This window comes from Salvelinus namaycush, chromosome 2, assembly GCF_016432855.1.
Source record: "Salvelinus namaycush isolate Seneca chromosome 2, SaNama_1.0, whole genome shotgun sequence".
Taxonomy (NCBI): domain Eukaryota; kingdom Metazoa; phylum Chordata; class Actinopteri; order Salmoniformes; family Salmonidae; genus Salvelinus; species Salvelinus namaycush.
Genome location: NC_052308.1, coordinates 41,689,129 through 41,710,496, shown reverse-complemented (window position 1 = coordinate 41,710,496; position 21,368 = coordinate 41,689,129). Strand labels below are relative to the sequence as shown.

Genomic DNA, 21,368 nt, shown 5'->3' with positions numbered 1-21,368 from the left:
GAACAATGAGCTGTATGTGTGCCCAAGCACTCTGAGCCACTCCCAGGGGTGCGTGGGCTCTGGTTCCATTTAGAAATTATTCCATGCTGTCAGCTACTAAATGAGAGGGCCCGCTCAGAGAAGAGGGAACTAGACAGAGGGAGGGAGTAGAGAGAGGGTGGGGGGAGTAGATTGAGACCGAGGTAAAGAGTAGAGTAAGTGAGAAAAAGACTTATGCAAAAGAGGCAAGAGAAAAATCTGTGGAGAGAGGAAGGGGAAGGAATATAACGAGTACGTACGAGACAAGAGGCGAGAGACAAGGAGACTGAGATAAAAATGTTTGAGGGGAGAAGAACGATAGACGAGAGAGGGGGGAGAGAGAGAAAGAGTGAGAGAGAGGGGGAGAGAGAAAGAGCGAGGGAAAAGAGGAAGGGACCTGGTGAGTAAGCACGAGACATGGAAAGAGAAGAGAGGAGAGACGGCTAAAAATGTTTGAGGGAAGAAGAACGATAGAAGAAAGAGGGGAAGAGGGAGAGAGAGAGGGAAGATGAAGGGCGAGGGACATGGTGAGTAAGAATGAAACACATGGAAAGAGACAAGAGGAGAGACGGCGCTGAGAGGGCAGAAAGAGAGAGAACTGAATCACGCAGAGACCAAAAGACAAAGAAACAAAACTAACAAGAGCAACGTCTGGGAGGGGGGGGGGGGGGGGGGAACAAACAGCAGTGCACATGAAAGAAAGTGAAGAAAAGGTGGACATGTTACATGCTGCCATAGTGATGGTGAGTCCATGGACGAATGCCAAAAAGCCAGTCCCTTGTACTAGTAGCCAAATACACATAGACAGTCTCATCTCTAGCTGATCCTGTTGGTTTTGGCCCAGGGTCATCTTAAACTCTTTATAATGTGAATCTGGTCCCTCGGTCTCATGAAAAGAAGGGTTGTTGAAACCTCAACTCACAGCGCAACCAAACCAAGCTCTAAAAACAACATCCAACCATCTCTCCGAGTTTGTGAAAGCTCGAGAAAAAAGCTAATTCCTGCAACAGGCATTTAAGCAAATTCATGTAAAAGGCATTAAAAAAAAAAACTTTAAGTACACGTTGTGTTAACTCTACTTGGGTTGTCTTGTTGTGGTTGGAGTTGACACCAATAAGCACATATGATAATTGTGCGTGTGTAAGTGTTCCATCTCACATGGGAGTGTTGCCACTGATCATGGTTGACTGTTGTCATTGAATCAAAGTCCTTTCTCTTGGCAGCTCTACGCTGTGTGCGCGTGTGATCAGTGTGATTGTGTGTGTGTACTTGTTAGTGGGAATTGACTGCACTGACAGATGACTTAGGCTTCCATTACAGCCGGCCAATCAACACGAGGTTGACATTCAGAGATGAGCGAAGAGAGATATGACAAACACACTCCAACCAACCGTCAGCCAGAATTAGTCACTTTGTTTTCATTATGCATTTTACTTGAATACATGTTTTTACCCCGTAATTCATCATGTTCTTTTTACTTTGTGTAAATCTCTATTTATTTGTTTATCTGCCTTAGGTACTTTTTTTGTATGGTTTGTTTTATGAATACTTGAAAGGAGGTGACTTACAAGCCTTTCAGAGTTCGTGCCTCTCCTGCATTTTTTTTCCGTTTGGGTATTAATCTCTCATCTTGTTTCATATTTTCTTGCGTGCAAATACAAAAAACTAAATGAAATAAAACACACGCGCGCCCACTTCAACGGAAACTGTTTCGCAGTAGCATAGACATAGCTGTGTAGGAGTGGACCCTTGCGTCACATCAGCACAAAACCCTTTTACTGGACAGGGGCCTATAAACCCCCTTCAGACCAGGAACCCTTGTTGACCCCACTGGCCAGAAGAAGTCCCTTTAAGCTAGGCTTGACGAGGATAAGGCCCCAATCAGCCTGCTATCTTGATCCAGGGCAATAAAACATATTATAAACAAACCAGAAGAGCCCAAGCTGGAATGCTTTTTGCGCCAGTATATGACAGGGCAATAAAGTCCTGATCCAGACAGGCCTACTTCCTCTTGACCATGGAAAGTGACAAGTCTTTATCTAAGAAAATAGACTCATTCAACAACGCACCAAGATCTAGAACAACTTTCCTAACAGCACGTCAAACATGAAGGACTCACAATATTTCGGGGTTAGTGTAAAGTATGTTGTGTGATATTATTTAGTTTTTCCAAGGTATAATATGCTTATTACAAGTAATCATGCAATGTGTAACCTAACCAATGCCAGTTTGGTGCCTTAGGACTGCAAACCTCATTTCAGTCACTATTGGACTGTTTCTGTGAGTGTATGGTACATGCAGAACATTCTATTGACACTTATGGACCAATTATTTCTCCAATTGGCACAAACATACCAACCCTAGGAGAGGTCAGGGGAGGCTTGCATGACTTTCTCCCCCTTTCCGAGCTTGAACCAAATCAGCAGGGTCAGATGGTTTGGCGGGACATTTTGAACCTTCCCCTCAATATGGAGGAGTAAAAGAACTGAGGAAAATGTTTCACACTTTCGTTCCAGTGAATGTTTTGGCTGTCAGATGTGACTGTCAAGACAACTTCTGGACGAACTACCTGAAAGGACTTCCTCTTGCGAGCTGTCATTTTTCCATTGAAGCCGAGCTAAGGATTCCAGATGACCAGCTTGCATCGGACTGATCCTGTCAAGAGCTCAGTCAGAAGGCCAACGCTAGCATTCCTCACCAAACCTCTACTTTGGACCGTTTTGCCTTGCCCAGCCCAAAACTCCCCGGCATCAGCACGCATCTCTGGAACCGCACAATCTGCCCGAAGACCCCCGTTCTATCTATTGACTGTAACTACACAACTAAATTGCCCTTTCTCTCCCCAGCATTGGCATGAGGTGTAATGTGTAGCTCTTTAGGTTAATATTAAAGCAGAAATAATCAGTAGAAACAATAACAAAGCAGATTCCCCGCCCCGTTTCGGTAAAAAGCTAAGGGATGGGGTTGGAGAAGTATAACCACTCTCAAATTCATACAGAGCTATGGATGCAAGGACTGACCATACATGATATCAAAAGTATGGGTTCAACCATGTTTTGAGGCTTTATAGTGTTTGTTTACAAAACAGAGTAAACCAAGCTTACATTTTGGGGTCTGATGGGGTACAACAGTTGAACTAAGCTCATGAGGCATTTAAAAAGTTACAATCTTCAAGAATCTATGGATACATATTTTTTATATTTATTTAAACTTTATTTTACTAGGAAAGTCAGTTAAGAACAAAATTCTTATTTACAATGACGGCCTACACCAGCCAAACTCGGACGACGCTGGGCCAATTGTGCGCCACCCTATGGGACTCCCAATCACGGCCGGTTGTGATTCAGCCTGGATTCGAACCTGGGTGTCTGTAGTGACGCCTCTAGCACTGAGATGCAGTGCCTTTGACCGCTGCGCCACTCAAGAGCCCTAATTTATGAGTCCAAAAATGGATATAGCAACTGCTGATTGTAACTGCATAATTTAAACATTAGAACTGAACCCCTACTTGCCCTTTTAAGTTGCTCCCTCCATTCACAGAAATATAGGACATAGTCTTTCACAGTATGCACCTGCGTGACCTGTTAAGTATAGTGGTGTGTAAATGTCGCTCTATCCGAATTGAGAATATCATCTAACAATTTGCTGGAGAATTAAAAAATAAATAAAAAATGTATTCATACATTCCCTGTATCGATCATATGCCATTATCATCATTCATCCTGTAGCCATTGATTCATTTTATTTCATTATTTTACCTGTTGTTTTCTGATACAAGACAAGCTTTAGAAAACATACGAATTCATGAATGTGATACTAGGCTCATCAATGAACCTTCAGATAAATCAATTATTAATAATATCCATATTTTTTGTCATAAGTGTTATTGTTAAGATAGATTGTACAAGACCTGGCTTATAAATTATCTTCCAATAATGGACTGGTTCCCAGATTTATAGCATATATTAATTTGTCATTAGAGATACATTTTTTATTTATAGTATTAACTTGACCAATATCTCTTACAACTGGGGATGTCTAGGCTATTGCAACACCTACAGATGTAGGATCTTAATTTAATCACTCTTTTGTTGCTGAGAATTTTCCTGCACAGGAGGAAATGCAAACTTGTGGTGTATTCGAGGTTGAAAAAAGGCTTCTAAAGTTTGTAACTTCCACTTAAAAATGTCAGACTTGATTTTCCCTAATGAAAAATGTAATAACCCCTACAAAAAAATGCCCATTCATTTTAATTCACATAATTAATTTCCTGTTGCTGCAGGATTATTTTCCTGCTGTAGAAAACTGGCTCAAATTAAGATCCTAGATCTGTATCAATGATTATTTACACCTCCATGAATGAACCAAGTCATTCCACTCTCAGCACTCTTACCTGTAGGGGACTTTGAAGGGGACTCCTTTGAAGTGCGTATCAACATCTGTGCTCTAAAAAGCCTTCTCAACAAGCGCCCTTGGCTAATGAGAACCAGAGGGCTCACAGGGAGGGGAAAACACCTTTGATTTAGACCAGGTAGGGAGGCCTCGGATGAGGTAGCTTGCAGCTGACCTCCACTGGGCTGAGCCTACATCCAGGCTGGATGAAGAGATACTGTCACCTGTCGGAGGCTTTACTGGCCTAGCTTTACCTGGTTCAGATAAGCGCCTGATCAGATGTGGAGGTATCCCCAGGTACAGATGAGCTTGTGTTGGCCTGAACACCCATGTACAGAAAAGACGGGGCCTCTAAACCTATGCTATTTAAAGGGAAGCCCTTTACGGTGAACAATGAAACAGTCCATGTAAGCCTGTAGCTCTGCAGTAGTCTGTCGCTGGAGCTGTAGGACAGGTCTTAAACAAGCTCAGATGAAGGGTCGCTGACTGCTTGTTCTCTCTGTGTGTGCGTGTGCGTATGTATGTATGTATGTATGCATGTGTGTGTGTGTGTGTGTGTGTGGACCAAGCTCAGAGAGGTCTACTTTAGCACCAGCGGATCCTTGTTCTCCTAATTGCGACATGTCTTGGCCGTTAGTGCTAGCAGGCCGTGGTTACGCTAGCAGTCTCAGAGGATATGCAAATCTCTTAATTAGAATCGCTCAGAAGAGCTTTCAACAGTCTACCACTCTCCCTCTCCTCCCCCGCTCCCATTCTCCCCACTTCAACACCACCATATCTCATCTAGTGTCCTCTCTGCGCCCCTGTTTTCCCTTTGAATCTCCTTTCCATCTACCCTCATCAGCTTTTTCTCTCCCCTCCATCTCCCCTTTCCTAACCCGTCCCCCTTCATCTCTTGCTGTCTAGGCCAGCCAGGTCACCTGTGATACAAGTCAGTATTCGACATCCATCCATGTCAGGAGATGTGTAAACTGACCCCTAGGGGCAACAGTGAGCACTGTTACCTTCAAGTAGGTTTCAGTTGTGGAAGGGGATTTATTTTTGTATTCTTTTAAAATGTAACCTTTATTTAACTAGGCAAGTCAGTCAAGAACAAATTCTTATTTACAATGATGGCCTACCCCGGCCAAACCCGGACGACGCTGTGCCAATTGTGCGCCGCCCGTTGGGACTCCCAATCACGGCCGGATGTGATACAGCCTGGATTCGAACCAGGGACTGTAATGACGTCTCTTGCACTGAGATGCAGTGCCTTAGACCGCTGCGCCACTCGGGATGGCGGATGGGTGTAAGTATCTGCCTCCAATTGCAAGTTCGAACAGTGATAAAAAGTTGTTTTAATACTTTAGTTTTAAGCCTATCCCAATCCTTAACCCTTACCTTAACCATTCCGAGTTAATGCCTAACCTCAAGAATTCTGAGTTAATGCCTAAACTTAACCTTAAAACACCACAACCTTAACAATTTGACGTTTGAGAAACATGGATGAACATCGAATTCTGAAGTGAGACAGAGCCGGTAGGTCTAGGCACTGGCTACAAAGACTGACAATGAAAAACTAAAACCAACAGGTGATTAGACGACAGTGTGTAATTATGCTAATTACACAGAGTGAAGGCTGCTAAGTAAACATCTGACATGATATTGCAAAAACCAAAGTTGAAGCTCTCATTTCCCTAGCGCTCTGTGGGAGAAATAGACGGCCCTTTAGCCACCAATGCCTAATTCTCCATCCTCCTCCCCCCCCCCCCCCCCCCTCCCGCATTCCCTCAAAGCATCTCTCACGCCAAGTTCCACACCCAATACCTCAAGGAGATTGGGCGGGGAGAGAGAAGATGGGTGGCTGAGGGAAAGGAGTGTATAAAGCCCTTAAATTGAAAAAAATGTGTGTGTGTGTGTGTGTGTGTGTGTGTGTGTGTGTGTGTGTGTCGGGGGGGGGGGGGGGGGGGGCCTGGGACGGCTACAGCAGTGATTATTAGATAGCACAGAAGGTCCCTCAGATAAAGGCCAGTCATATCATCACTCTCTCCCTCCCTCTTCTCCCTCCCTCTCACACACAGATACATCTAACTGCATCAATTGAGAGAGAGAGAGGGAGCATACCAGTGCTTAAGGACGAGAGGCACCATACAGCCTCCCACAAATCCCAGCCTGCATGGAGTCCAACACAAATCAGGGTTCGACGTGAACGCCTGTTCAAATACCTGCTTCCCCATTCACACACGACTTCTAAACGGGCTCTCCAGGACTGGCGCTTTTAAAAAAGGGGAGATATTTTTACATGAAATGTGATGCACAGGATGCAATCTCTACTGGCAGTATTCTATTTCTGAGTAAAGTACCTTGCAGTGGACGAAGCATTTTTGGGCTAACAGCTTGACATTGTGTCAATATGAAGCCAACTGTGTTTCACAGAGGAAGACAAAAATGCTGTTAAAGTGGTCTACTGTTGAGACGGTAACACAACAGCTCTTATACTGACAGACCCATTATAGAACCACTCACCCTGGAGCGTAGTGTCACTGAGCATGCTACCAGTGTGTGTGGCCAGAGGTTAGAGGTAAAAAAAAAACATCTGGTCCTGACCCTATTCAGCTGACCTCTTGTTCTATTGATCCCAGAGACACCGGTGGTCACGGGCCGGCCCTATCCCCAACAGGCCTGCGTTGGTGTTTACAATAGATTGATTCAGAATTATGGTTGTCTTGTTTGGGATACAATGGCTGAGCTATATAGGCCTACAGCCAACTCCCGATATATTCAATGACTTGAGACTAATGAAATCAAGCACTAAACTGACGCAAGTAGTAGAACATGTATTTGAATGGGAAAATGGTGAACTGCAGTGCACTGGAAGAGAATGACACGTATCAGGAGTGAACAGTAGAACGCTGTAATATGATTCTGAGGGAGATCGGTCCACTTGGTTGGATGGCATGTTACTACTGCCTCTGCTCGTGCCATGGTTTCATTCATAATGACTAGCTGGGTTCCACTTCTAATTCCATTCATGTAGGTTATATGCTGGCTTGGCTACACACCCTGTGTTGTGTTGCATTCTGGGGCAGAACACCCCACGTCAGCTAATGACCCTGAGCCTGTCTTCTAACCAATCACTCAGAGGCATGCTGTCAAGTGACATCACTCTGGATTACAATTTACAAAAAAAAAATATATATATATATACACTGCTCAAAAAAATAAAGGGAACACTAAAATAACACATCCTAGATCTGATTGAATGACATATTCTTATTAAATACTTTTTCCTTTACATAGTTGAATGTGCTGACAACAAAATCACACAAAAATTATCAATGGAAATCAAATTTATCAACCCATGGACGTCTGGATTTGGAGTCACACTCAAAATTAAAGTGGAAAACCACACTACAGGCTGATCCAACTTTGATGTAATGTCCTTAAAACAAGTCAAAATGAGGCTCAGTAGTGTGTGTGGCCTCCACGTGCCTGTATGACCTCCCTACAATGCCTGGGCATGCTCCTGATGAGGTAGCGGATGGTCTCCTGAGGGATCTCCTCCCAGACCTGGACTAAAGCATCCGCCAACTCCTGGACAGTCTGTGGTGCAACGTGGCGTTGGTGGATGGAGCGAGACATGTCCCAGATGTGCTCAATTGGATTCAGGTCTGGGGAACGGGCGGGCCAGTCCATAGCATCAATGCCTTCCTCTTGCAGGAACTGCTGACACACTCCAGCCACATGAGGTCTAGCATTGTCTTGCATTAGGAGGAACCCAGGGCCAACCGCACCAGCATATGGTTTAACAAGGGGTCTGAAGATCTCATCTCGGTACCTAATGGCAGTCAGGCTACCTCTGGCGAGCCCATGTAGGGCTGTGCGGCCCCCCAAAGAAATACCACCCCACACCATGACTGACCCACCGCCAAACCGGTCATGCTGGAGGATGTTGCAGGCAGCAGAACGTTCTCCACGGCGTCTCCAGACTCTGTCACATCTGTCACGTGCTCAGTGTGAACCTGCTTTCATCTGTGAAGAGCACAGGGCGCCAGTGGCGAATTTGCCAATCTTGGTGTTCTCTGACAAATGGCAAACTTCCTGCATGGTGTTGGGCTGTAAGCACAACCCCCACCTGTGGACGTTTCTGACTGTTTGAGCAGACACATGCACATTTGTGGCCTGCTGGAGGTCATTTTGCAGGGCTCTGGCAGTGCTCCTCCTTGCACAAAGGCGGAGGTAGCGGTCCTGCTGCTGGGTTGTTGCCCTCCTACGGCCTCCTCCACGTCTCCTGATGTACTGGCCTGTCTCCTGGTAGCGCCTCCATGCTTTGGACACTACGCTGACAGACACAGCAAACCTTCTTGCCACAACTCGCATTGATGTGCCATCCTGGATGAGCTGCACTACCTGAGCCACTTGTGTGGGTTGTAGACTCCGTCTCATGCTACCACTAGAGTGAAAGCACCGCCAGCATTCAAAAGTGACCAAAACATCAGCCAGGAAGCATAGGAACTGAGAAGTGGTCTGTGGTCACCACCTGCAGAACCACTCCTTTATTGGGGGTGTCTTGCTAATTGCCTATAATTTCCATCTGTTGTCTATTCCATTTGCACAACAGCATGTGAAATTTATTGTCAATCAGTGTTGCTTCCTAAGTGGACAGTTTGATTTCACAGAAGTGTGATTGACTTGGAGTTACATTGTGTTGTTTAAGTGTTCCCTTTATTTTTTTGAGCAGTGTATATATATATATATATATATATACAATAACAGCAGGGGGTATCCAATGTTGGCCAACATTGACTCACTACTAGTAAATGTCACAAATAACACTTGGCATGTGCAGCAAGGTCACATTGTGTAATTAGCGATGATTTACTAAAGCGACAAGTGTTTAGACTGAAGGAGACTCATTCGACCCTCAAGACATTGGAAACACACAAACATTGTGTAATAGCGCACACACACACACACAGAGAGAGGGAAGTGCTAGTTCTTTAGGAAAATTAGTTTGTCAGCTTCAGATGACTGTTTTGCAAGGTTGTTCCTCTACTGCAGTCACAAGATGGTCCCAGATGTTGAGTCACAACAAATGTCGGGGTTTTCAGTATGTTCAGCACACCCCCAGCATTCCTACCTCACTGCCACCGCTTGCTTTAAATGAAGTCATGCTAATGGAATTTGTGCTAACCAGGTTTGCTTGAGACAGTGACGCAAACACAGAGAGCCATTGATACTTGTGGGTTGGGACGGGCTGGGCGTATCTCACAGTCCTATCTCACAGTCCTCCCAATCTACGCGGCTTCGTCCTCATTCGCTCTTCTAGAATCCACTCGCCTTGTCTCGACACAATCAGCTTACTCAGCAGCTAGACGTGTGATGTATAGAGCTGATCAGATGTTTTATTCCATACAAAGAGGTGTGTAGGATCTACACAATACATACAGCATCTGTATGAATGCCCCCATGTGCTTCTCCGTCTCCGCACCCACTCTCTCTCCCTTTCCCCTTCTCCTTCTGTAAGGCCTCTTGTTTAATGGGACCAGCACACAGGGCAGCAGTGGAAAAACACGTTATTTACAGCACTCAAATGATCATAATGCAGCGCTATTTAGGTCAAGGACAACAGCGCCTTTGATTGTTTGACCCATGGAAAAGTTGGTGCTAAACCTCCAATGAGCAGGAACTCTGATCCACGCAGACTAGCCAGTTTAATTTCATTAACACCACTGAACATATATCAGCAGACTAATGTTTTCGCACTCTGTCAGAGGAATGAACGGACGTGTAGAAATTGGTTGGTTTATGCTGTATAAAACGTGGAATAACTTCTGTTCTGTTAGTGGAACGTCTGTTTCAGGTTCTCAGGCCAGCCTGCACATTTCATTTTCAGTATAATATTCCTGTTTCCTTCTTCCATTTTGGATTTGACGTTGGGCCAGTCAACTGAATGAAGTTCAGTGTGTGTATATATATATCTTCAATAAACAGCCGCAGTAGGCGAGAACAGCACAGCCTCATTGTGTTCAGTAATAATGTCCAAACAGCACCACACCCTGTTTCTCAACCCAAATACAACATTCAGCATTCCGCCCCCATTCACTGCTCCAGACACAGGACGCACGCACACCTCATTACATAACCAACAGCTAACGATGCACAATCAGTTTTAATACAAAACCCTGTTTTAATAGCATTGTGTGTGATTCGGAAACTAGCTTATTGTAGCTCATAAATATCCGAGCAGTTCATCTCTGTGACGATGTGTGTGTGTGTGTGTGTGTGTGTGTGTGTGCGTGCGCACATGAGGTTAAGGTGGTGACCGCTATAAACACTCGCCTGTCTGGAGGCTGGTCTGGGTGGACAGATCAGACCCCCGACACCCCCTCCCCAACTCCCCCATCCCAGAGAGAGAAAGAAGGGGGAATGATGAATGAACTGAGAGATAGACGAGGAAAATAAGGAGTGACGGGGAAAACGAGGAAGGCGGAAGGGGGGTGTGGTAGGAAGGACAGGGAGCAGAGAGAGGCAGAGGGAGAGAGGGAGAGAACAAGGGGATGGAGGGAGGGAAGGAGGCAGTGAGCCAGAGAGTTCCCTCTTGGCATTGGGCCCGGCAGCTACATCTGACGTGTGTTACTGTTACTGCCAGACTTCCAAACAACTACAGCACTAGAACTACATACACTGGCTACATATACACAACAGACTGGCTACATAAACACACATTTAACTACACAACTACATAAAACACAACTATAGAACTACACACACACACTCCCCAACTCCCCCATCCCAGAGAGAGAAAGAAGGGAGAATGATGAATGAACCGAGAGATAGACAGGGAGGAAAAAGGAGTGACGGGGAAGACGAGGAAGGACAGAGGAGGGTGTGGTAGGAAGGACAGGGAGCAGAGAGAGGCAGAGAGGCAGAGAAGCAGAGAACAAGGGGATGGAGGGAGGCAGTGAGCCAGAGAGTTCCCTCTTGGCATTGGGCCCGGCAGCTACATCTGACGTGTGTTACTGTTACTGCCAGACTTCCAAACAAACTACAGCACTAGAACTAAATACACTGGCTACTTAAACACACATTAACTAAACAACTACATCACACACACACACACACAAGCTGGCTACATAAACACAAACAGATGGAAAAGAGGGACAGAGAGGGAGAGAGAGAGGCCACAGCCCAGTGTCGTTAAAATATCAGGAAGTGAAATGGCGAGGAGAAAATATGCATGAGGAACACAGAACATGAGGAAACCATCCAAATTTCCACTTCCTCTGCGCCTACAACACTCCACCTCTGACCCTTTTGTCCCACCCCCTCTCCTGTCCCCTCATCCACCTCTCCTCTATGAGTTTAACCGCCGTACTGTTACCATACATAGGGAGTTCAGTAAACGAGTGCAACGCATCGCTCTCCTTCTCTGGAGCCAATGTGAGTTCCACAACCAGTGCAGTGCAGTGCATCTCTCCCTCCCTCCCTCCCTCCGTGCAAATACCTTCCATTGGTTCCAGTAAATGACTACACCTCATCCTAACCTCACCACTCTCCCTCTTCTTCTCTCGCTCCCTCTCTGCCCGTCTCCAATTCCGCTTCAGATCAGCTTTATTATAGCAAGAATGGCAAGGCCACCGTTGCTCAGGCAAAGTGAGACAGACCATGATATTAAAAACAACAAATCATTATGGTAACAGTAATAGGTATCGTGAGACAGGACATTTCTTTTGAATACTATTGTGATGATCTAAAAAGCATGTTTTGCTTTGAATATCTAAAAATAAAAAAAAGATATGTGAAACGGTGTACTACTAAAATGCAGAGGCTGGCTATTTATGATCATCAACAATTTGCTCTGATAGAGAAGGCCAAAATGAACAAACAGGCATGCATTAACCATGCTGCTGAGGATTATAATAGAACGCAGGAAATAACTTAGTGGCCTACTATCTAAGAGCCCCTCGCTTCACTATGTGTGTATGAATGTAGGTGTGCTCTCAATGTAAACAACCATCTGGGTTGGGTACCAGAGTCACACCCGTTTCATCAGCGACAGCATATGTTAATGGCCCCTATCACCGTCTCCATGTAATCCTCTTGCCTCGGACTTGCTCTCCTCCCGCTCTCTCTCACAATCCCTCTCCGCTCCATTCATCCCCCCCCCCCCCCCCTTACTCATACATGTTCTCTCTATCGCTCTGTGCCTCTCTCTCCATCACGTTCTCTCCTTCATTAGCATGTTTTCTAATCAATCCAACCTCTTCATCAGTGTTGCACATTTTTGCCTGTCTGCTAATATCCACACACACACACACACACACACACACACACACACACACATCCTTGCAGCAGGGATAAAGAGTCACATTGTTTGGCACCATAGATGAACTCAACAATGACAACCTCATGTGTTCAGAAACTGGTGTGTGTTTGTCTCAACGAGTACGCCAGTGATGTTGTGTGATAATGAGCTGAAGCCGCACGCCCCCCCCCCACACACACACCTCTACTCTGTGTCGATCCTGTCAACACTCCACAATCCCACAATGCACCACAGGGACTCTCAGGGGACACTTCACCTCCACGCTCTATTAATACAACTCGCAACACATCTAGCAGCTGTGTGTGTGCGCCGAGCTGTCACTTCACACTGACTCTCACTCACACACACAAAATTGACCGAGCCGTCATCAGCCTGCTTGCAGCTCATCACATCCTCAGCAGCAGTCTGCAACACCTTAATGAGAAGTTCATCATGACTAAACACACACGTACAGAACGAAAAACACTCAAACAATTTGCCACGATGACGAACAAAGGAGAGGAGAGTGCAGAGAGGAGATTAGTGTTGCATGGTATACCGAAACCTCTGTACTTTTTCGATACAAGAACAGGAAAAACGGTTCGGTACTATAATTATTATTTTATTTATTTTTCCCTTCGGTACTTCTATCAAATGTGTCTCATGTCGTCTACTGATTGAGAGAGGATCAAGTCTGTCCATCAGTGCAGCCGATGCCCCCTTAAAGCGCAACGTGCCTGCTCTACTTACTCATTGCTAGCTCTAGCCTGAACCACTGCACTCACACGGAGCCTGGCCTGCATCTCCACTTCTGCTGCACAGAGGCTAACATTTACATTTTAGTAATTTAGCAGACGCTCTTATCCAGAGTGACTTACTGGAACAATTAGGGTAAAGTGCCATTGAATAATGCAATATGGCATGTAGCTAGAAATGTCGAAAGTGTTCGCAAAACAATATCCATTACAGTCTAGAACACTTTACAATGCAAGAAGATACCGGTAGCTTCCAGCTTTGTAGATTGACTTTCCTTGCTAGCTTACAGCTGAGAATAACATCAATTCACTACCCTAGTACCTCGTTTGTGATAAAGCAAAAATACTGCTGATATCATAGCTGAATGTAGGAGTAACTGGGACATATACACACCCACATACTTGTGTGTGTGTGTGTGTGTGTGTGTGTGTGTGTGTGTGTGTGTGTGTGTGTGTGTGTGTGTGTGTGTGTGTTAGACTAAATCTATACATAAAACCTATTATATACACCCAGGTGGCGACACGCATCTCTGCGTGCCTGGCAGTTATACTATATGGCCAAAAATATGTGGACATCTCTTCAGATTAGTGGATTTGGTTATTAACAGTCACGCCCATTATTGACCGGTGTATAAAAATCGAGCACACAGCCGTGCAATTGCCATAGACAAACATTGGCAGTAGAATAACCTAACTGAAGAGCTCAGTGACTTTCAACGTGGCACCTCCATTGGATGCCACCTTTCAAACAGGTCAGTTCATAAAATGGCTGCCCTACTAGAGCTGCCCCGGTCAATTGTAAGTGCTGTTATTGTGAAGTGGAAGAGTCTATGAGCAACAACAGTTTAGCCGCGAAGTGGTAGGTCACAGAAGCTCACAGGAGGGGACCGCCGAGTGCTGAAGCGTGTGGCGTGTAAAAATCGCCTGTCCTCGGTTGCAACACTCACTAACGAGTTCTAAACTGCCTCTGGAAGCAACGTCAGCACAAGAACTGTTCGTCGGGAGCTTCATGAAACAGGTTTCCATGGCCGAGCAGCCGCACACAAGCCTAAGATCACCATGCACAATGCCAAGCGTCGGCTGGAGTGGTGTAAAGCTCGCCTCCATTGGACTCTGGCGCAGTGGCAACGCGTTCTCTGGAGTGATGAATCACGCTTCACCATCTGGCAGTCCAAAGGAGGAATTTGGGTTTCGCGGATGCCAGGAGAACGCTACCTGCCCCAATGCATTGTGCCAACTGTAAAGTTTGGTGGAGGAGGAATAATGGTGCTGGGCTGTTTTTCATGGTTCGGGCTAGGCCTCTTAGTTCCAGTGAAGGGAAATCTTAAAGCTACAGCATTCAATGTCATTCTAGACGATTCTGTGCTTCCAACTTTGTGTCAACAGTTTGGGGAAGGCCCTTTCCTGTTTCAGCATGACAATGCCCCTGTGCACAAAGCAAGGTCCATACAGAAATGGTTTATCGAGGTCGGTGTGGAAGAACTTCACTGGCCTGCAGAGCCCAGAGCTCAACCCTATCTAACACCTTTGGGATGAATTGGAACACCGACTGTGAGCCAGGCCTAATCGCCCAACCTCACTAATGATCTTGTGGCTGAATGGAAGCAAGTCCTGCAGCAATGTTCCAACATCTAGTGGAAATCAAATCAAATTTATTTATATAGCCCTTCGTACATCAGCTGATATCTCAAAGTGCTGTACAGAAACCCAGCCTAAAACCCCAAACAGCAAGCAATGCAGGTGTAGAAGCACGGTGGCTAGGAAAAACTCCCTAGAAAGGCCCAAAACCTAGGAAGAAACCTAGAGAGGAACCAGGCTATGAGGGGTGGCCAGTCCTCTTCTGGCTGTGCCGGGTGGAAAGCCTTCCCAGAAGAGTGGAGGCTGTTATAGCAGCAAAGAGGTGACCAACTCCATATTAATGCCCATGATTTTGTAATGAGATTTTCAACGAGCAGGGTGTCCACATACTTTTGGTCATGTAGTGTAGCAGCACCATAACACTACAGGCCTATATCTAACTCCTCTCTCTTTTCCAGCTGGGATAGGACTCAGAACAAACTCACCCAGCAATCCAGGCTTAACACTCTGTGTGTGTGTGTGTGTGTGTGTGTGTGTGTGTGTGTGTGTGTGGGGGGGGCCCTTTCTGAGACGAGATAGGGTGCTAAAGAGGCACTTGGTTTTGGGGGCTTAACCTCTGCTACGAATCGTGACTCTGAGACTAACTCAATTCTTAGTTCACTCAATCCTGAACATGAAGAGGAATGGGGGGGGGGGGGGGGGGGGGGTGAGCGGAAAAGAGGTGGGAGAATGGGGATTGAATAGAGGAGTGTAATAAGAAGAGAGGTGAGGAGCGGGGGATTTGAACGAGGGGAAATAAACCGGTCAGCCTCTGCGTGAGCCCAATCCTTTCGGAAGATGTCCTCTCTTCCCACCCAATCGGGAATTGAAACATCACCGCCCAGAACAAACAGTCATGTAGAAAAACCTTCAATAATGGGTTAGCGAGGTTGGTTACATGACGTAACAAGAGAAGTGAGTACAATGGACGTTGGAAGTTGCTAGGTTAATGCATTCTGTTTAGATAGCTACTGATGAGGTTTCCTAGAGTGTCACAGTTCTGGCAGGCCTCCCAAGCCCACCCAGAGCGTAAGACAAAATATATAATATGTACAATTAGTTGGGAAGATGCAGCATAGTGAATACTAGAATATTAATTATGGTAGTCACATATATGGAATGATCGCGGCACAATACACAGAAACAGAGTCTGCAATACACACCAACTAGCATAACAGACGCCAACTACAACAATACACACCAACTAGCATAACAGACGCCAACTACAACAATACACACCAACTAGCATAACAGACGCCAACTACAACAATACACACCAACTAGCATAACAGACGCCAACTACAACAATACACACCAACTAGCATAACAGACGCCAACTACAACAATACACACCAACTAGCATAGCACACACCTCCTAAAAGAATGCACACTAACACAACAACCACTACAATACGGACCAACAAAACACAATGAAAATGTATAAACACACGTAACACAGAGCCCGTCAACCCTGTACCAACGTGTGCAAGACACATTCACAATAACACAGTTTAGACAAAAGTACAACGAGTGCAGTACGACAGAGTTTAGTCTGGGTTCAAACCCTGGACTATAAGGATGTGCCTCCGTGTGGTCCTCGGTTGATGCTACCAACACAAAGGGTTGTGGGTTCAATTGCCACAGGGAATTCATGACAGTACAGGGAGTGCAATCCAGTCTTCTAAATGGCATATATTATTAACCTTGTTGGGCCCCTGGGACCAAGACTGAAGAGTAGCATACTGTCCCAAGGGTATATATTAGCTTAAAAAGGGGCAATCTCCCCCATCAACCTTGGCAGACAAGTCCCCTCGGGCACAGTGGAGATTTGAAGGATGGATGAGCAAGAAGGAAGCTGAGGACGATTAGATCGAAGAGATGGACCAGTAGGAAGCTGGGAATGATTAGGTCGGTAGCCATGGTGTCTTTATGATGGGGACTGGTGAGATTTTGTGAATCCCTAACCACCCCCTTTCCCCCTACTAACTCGCTTTGAGGGACCTCCATTATCACGTGTTGCTGACACAACTCAAGAGGGTGACTTCCAGAGGGTGGCATGGTGGAGACACAGGGGTAGTCATTCATGCATGTGACTAGTGGATTAACGAGGCAGAAAAGGATGTCCCACAGGATCATGGGACAAGGACAGAGGACACATTCCTCTGCTCAGAAGTTGCTGACCCCTGCCAGACCGTACACCACCTGGATAGGTATTTTACACATCAGCTAACATACTATATTATAGCAATACGCCAGTCGACGACGTGGCATGCAATCACCGGTTGATGCATGCAACCATTGGTTGGTGAATGCAACGTTTGAGGAGGGGAACGCAATCTATATGACGATGTCACACTGAAAAGCTGACATCACCGTTTGCTGCTCTGTCTGGAGTACGATGGAGTTTCAGAGTGCGTCTTGAACCAGCAAACCCGCAATTACTTTCTGCTATAAAGGTTGATACCCTTCATCAGAGGGACGAAACACACTTAGAGAGATGTTTGCTGCCTTTTTCAGACAGTCCAAGATAATAAATAACCGGCATATCACCATACAGACAGGACAGAAAGGCAGGACAGACACACAGCACTATGCATGCATGCAGTGTCATTTACTATATTGATAATGTGAGTGTTATTGATCAGGTTATGAGTTGTATTGATCAAGTTAACAGACATGACACAGAACATTCCCTCAGTCAAAGAGATGAATGAGACACACTATAATAATAATAATAATAATGATGCCTGTGACAGACGATGCTATACATATACAGAACCAGTCAAAAGTTTGGACACACCTACTCATTCTTGTGGTTTTTCATTATTTGTACTATTTACTACAATGTAGAATGATAGTGAAGACACCAGAAACTATGAAATAACACATATGGAATCATGTACTAACCCCCCCAAAATATATAGTATAATAATTTTTAAAAAGTGTTAAACATATAAAAATATAATTTATATTTGAGATTCTTCAAAGTAGCCACCCTTTGCCTTTGACAGCTTCACACACTCTTGGCATTCTCTCAAGCAGAATGCATTCAACTAACAGGTGTGCCTCGCTAAAGTTGTAGAATTTCTATCTTAATAAATTTGAGCCAATCAGTTGTGTTGTGACAAGGTAGGTGTGGTATACAGAAGATAGCCCTATTTGATAAAAGACCAAGTCCATATTATGGCAAGTACAGCTCAAATAAGCAAAGAGAAATGACAGTCCATCATTACTTTAAGACACGAAGGTCAGTCAATACGGAAGATTTCAATGTTGCAAAAACCATCAAGCACTATGACGAAACTGGCTCTCATGAGGACCGCCACAGGAAAGGAAGACCCAGAGGTACCTCCGCTGCAGAGGATAAGTTCACTAGAGTTACCAGCCTCAGAAATTGAAGCCCAAATAAATGCTTCAGAGTTCAAGTAAGAGACACATCTCAACATCAACTGTTCAGAGGAGACTGTGTGAATCAGGCCATGGTCAAATTGCTGCAAAGAAACCACTACTAAAGAACATAAGAGACTTGCTTGGCCCAAGAAACATGAGCAAATGGACATTAGTCTGGTGGAAATGTGTCCTTTGGTCTGATAAATCTCAAATTCTGACTTTTGGTTCCAACCGCCGTGTCTTTGTGAGACGCAGAGTAGGTGAATGGATGATCTACCACAGCATTCTGCAGCGATACACCATCCCACTTAGTATGCGCTTAGTGGGACTGTCATTTGTTTTTCAACGGGACAATGACCCAACACACCTCCAGGCTGTGTAAGGGCTAAGAAGGAGAGTGATGGAGTGCTGCATCAGATGACCTGGCCTCCACCCAATTGACATGGTTTGGGATGAGTTGGACCGCAGAGTGAAGGAAAAGCAGCCAACAAGTGCTCAGCATATGTGGGAGCTCCTTCAAGACTGTTGGAAAAGCATTCCTCATGAAGCTGGTTGAGAGAATGCCAAGAGTGTGCAAAGCTGTCATCAAGGCAAAGGGTAGCTATATTTTGATTTGTTTCACACATTTTAGGTTACTACATGATTCAATGTGTTTTTTCATAGTTTTGATGCCTTCACTTTCATTCTACAAGGTATAAATAGTCAAAATAAAGAAAAACCCTTGAATTAGTAGGTGTCCAAACTTTTGACTGGTACTGTACGTTACAGCATTAAAACACACAACAAGTAGTAGTCAATAAGTTAAATATGTAATGTTTTTCTGAGGCTGTTCCTGAGGGGAAGGTGTAGCCTACAGTATGATTAGACATTTTCAGTTTACTGCAGCAGTCACACCTAGTCTAGTCTTGTCTAGTCTAGAGTGAAGGTGAAAGTGCGTATACGGGATAAAGGCTGGCTTTAAAAAGGGGGGAGCTCAACCTGAATGTTCTGAATATAATAATATTGCAATAATAGCCGTGGCCCTTGACACTCCGCTGCCGGAGGAAAATAACAGCGCCGATGACCTCCTTTGGAGGTCACACAATCTGAAAAATAGTCACGAGCAGATTTTGCGGGGTCTCCCCCTGTAGAAACGCAATAGCGCGAGGACACACCCAGAAAAGGAAGGAGAATGGAGAGGAGGAGAGCTGATGCCCATCCCTTGGAAATTATGTAAGAAGGATTTACTTCTCGCAACGAGCGAGCGCGTGTTAATTAAACAAGGCTGTCTCTTCTCTTTCGAAGCTCGAGCTAAACATATTCTGTTTGAGTCAAAAAGCACAACCATTCACTACAGTTGACATGTAGAATCTGAACTAGGAAGAACTAATGGATCAAGCTAAACCGGCATATCCAATAATGCAGACACAGAGCTACGCACAGATAAATACACGCACACGCGAGCACGATCAAATACACACGAGACGACCCTGATGACAGATGCGCATTGCCGTCTGTGACATTTACATTTACGCGGAATCTCCAAATAAAACGATAGGATAAACCCATGAGCTCATAAAATGCCTCCCCAGATATGAACAACAATTGTCTACGTGAGACAAACTGTTGCGACAAACACTCATTGGTGAAGGACACAGACTCCATGTCTGAATAGTAGCCGCAACCCCCCCAATACGGAAATTAGATTTCCCACCTGTAAAACATCAGTGTTTATTACCAAACTAGGGGAGGTTGTTTATTCAAACTTGACTATTTTCTCCCAGCAAGACTGAACTCGCTATCTGCAGACAACAGGCGGATGGTTGCATTGGTAAAGCCTGTGCAAAACACACGCATCGCACGAAACCATTAATTCGTTCCACTCACACACCTGTGGAAAATAACCTGAGATTTGGAAGAGAAGGGTAGAGGCAGCAGTCCTTACCCGGATGCTGAGGGCAGTCAGGCGGTCAGGTAGCCTACATGACAACCAGACGGCAGGAGATGGTCTAAGTGAGCGCTCCTCTCCTCAGCTCACCAACACACACAATCACACTACTATCCCGTATCTCTCTTCTTCCGCTTCTGTCGGAGCTGGGTAGTGCAAAAGGTCTTTCAGTGAGTAGGCGTACAGTTTGACACCGAAATACCACACACACCAACAACAACAAAAAATCAGTGCCTATATTGATATTGTGCCTTTGAGATGGGATTTACCACTATGCGATCGGCGCAAATATGCGTGCTGTAGAAGTGCAAGCTATAGCCTACGGTTTTGTTCTTTCCTCATCTGGGCTCCGATGTGACAACTGTGGCATTGCACAGAGACGGGCTTGATCGTGGCACTTTATAGCGTTTCCTTTTGTTTTAGATATCAGCAACTTGACGTGAAGTGTGTGACAAACTAGACCAACGCGCTATGAGTACCAAAAGTAAACCAACTGTTGAGATTTCAATTCGAAAACTAACACCCCATAACACCCTTCTCTCCAAATAGGAGGAAAATATCGCGCAGAGGAAGGATCCTCTTGGTGGTCCGAATGCACAGCAGCAGTCCCAATAGATTCACTCCGCAAGGTTTCTTGTTTTGTCTAGGCTAAATTGTGACTGGGTTCACGTCCATCCGCGGTAAAAGTACAGATAAACGCGACCTATCTCCGAACTATAGAAAGATCGGTTCACCGATTTCCGTGGCTGGAAAAACGAAAGAGATATACAGCGTCTGAAGCGAGCGCCGCCACGGAGGGGGAGGCGGAGGGAGAAAGAGGGAGGGACAAAATCGGGATTACTCATTTAAAGTGGATCCTTGAGGAGACATGATCGTTTCTATGGAACAGTTGAATCGATGATCGCCTGAATAGTCCTTTAATGGCATCAGGAAACCTATATAATTATCATATTTCCCCCCAGGTCTGCGTTGTAGCTTGTCT

General features: G+C 45.2%; 1 protein-coding gene across 1 annotated transcript in view; it reads right to left on the bottom strand.

The window, feature by feature from the left end:
• The window catches only part of LOC120063037 (plasma membrane calcium-transporting ATPase 1-like), a 168,651-nt gene extending 147,509 nt beyond the window's left edge, over positions 1-21,142 (bottom strand). Inside the window, exon 1 of the mRNA XM_039013157.1 lies at positions 20,384-21,142. The gene's annotated coding sequence lies outside the window, so the exon portion shown is untranslated. The remainder of the gene's footprint in view (positions 1-20,383) is intronic.
• Between the last annotated feature and the right edge of the window lie 226 nt (positions 21,143-21,368).